The sequence below is a fragment of the Octodon degus genome, unplaced genomic scaffold (assembly GCF_000260255.1).
Source record: "Octodon degus isolate 3935 unplaced genomic scaffold, OctDeg1.0 scaffold00125, whole genome shotgun sequence".
NCBI classification, from domain to species: domain Eukaryota; kingdom Metazoa; phylum Chordata; class Mammalia; order Rodentia; family Octodontidae; genus Octodon; species Octodon degus.
Genome location: NW_004524701.1, coordinates 2,113,326 through 2,114,825, shown reverse-complemented (window position 1 = coordinate 2,114,825; position 1,500 = coordinate 2,113,326).

The following is a 1,500-nucleotide window of genomic DNA, read 5'->3' as shown; positions in this document are numbered from 1 at the left end:
GTTGCAGGGTTATAATGAGCTTCTCTTCTGGAGGGTTAACAACCTAAGTTTGCAGATCAAAAATTGGAGAAAAGGAAGGGCTGCAAGGTCCACCAACATTTTGGCCCTAGCCTTTCAAGGTCAGTGAAGACTGAGGACATAGGAGAACCCATACTGTAACATCATGTAACTCAGTTGTGCTCCAAATTTTCTGTTCAAGGAGATAGTGGAGCCATAGAGGAATGTGATCGATGATGTATAGTGTGCCCAAGGAGAGTCACAGGGAGAGAAAAATTTCTCTTAGGCTTTCACAGAGAGCAAGTTGGTCAAACATTGGCCGTGACTCATTCACATGGCTGACACTGACAAAGGATCTACAAAGTGCAGTACATGTTTACAGGATAAATCCTGAGGGGACTTGACTGACATTATCAGATACAAAAGTTACATTTCTTGTTATATAGGTCTTGCTTTATCTTGTTTTTAACCATCCAGAAGAAAAGTATAAAAATGAGGTATATAAAAAAAGCCATATTAATATGCTGAGCTGTAAAAGGCTCTAGTCAACAACTTCTGCGGACAACCCCTACTATTGTGGACTACTGGACTGTGTTGGACTGTTTTGCTGAATTCAAGCACCTATAATATTTACATGTGAATAGAATACCCATCTCTGACAGGACTGAATTGGAAAGGGGGATACAGAGGAAGGACCATTTTGTATTTGTATATTCAGAATGGTTAGGATAGATAAATGGCTGCTTTTGCTTGGTTTCGTGAGAGGAACGATTTGTGGTAGTAGTGTTTGGACAGGATGTCCTTGCTGCTTCTTGTGCTGTGGATGACCACTGAGAAGATAACAATGTGCAATGTGTTAAGTATTGAAACTGTCCTATTAATCAGCTTGGAAAGTGTCTCATTAATATTTGTTTCTCAATAAAATAAAATAAAATGGAAAGATATTCCCTGATCCTGGATAGGAAGATCTGACATTGTGAAGATAGACATTTCTGTACAGATTTAATGGGTTCCCTGTCAAACTGCCACCAACATACCTCACAGTCCTAGAAATATTGTTCCTAAAATTTATTTGGAACCAGAAAAGATAAAGAATAGCAAAGGCAATCCTGCACAACAAAGACAAGGCAGGAGGCATCACAATTCCTGACTTGGAATTATACTACAAAGCTATTGTGATAAAATCAGTATGGTACTGCCAACAAAATAGACCTGAGGATCAATGGAGCAGATTAGAACATGCAGAAGTCTCTATGAACACACTCAGCCACCTGATCTTCAACAAAGGGCCAAACACGCTTACTGGAAGAAAGATAGCCTCTTTAACAAATGGTGTTAGAAAAACTGGTTCTCTACATGCTGAAAACTGAAACTTGACCCAGGTCTATCACCATGCACTAAGCTCAAGTCAAAATGGATGAAACATCTAAACTTTAAATCAGAAACATTAAATCTCCTGAAAGAGAATGTAAGAGGAGATCTTGAAGACTTAGGGGTCAGCAA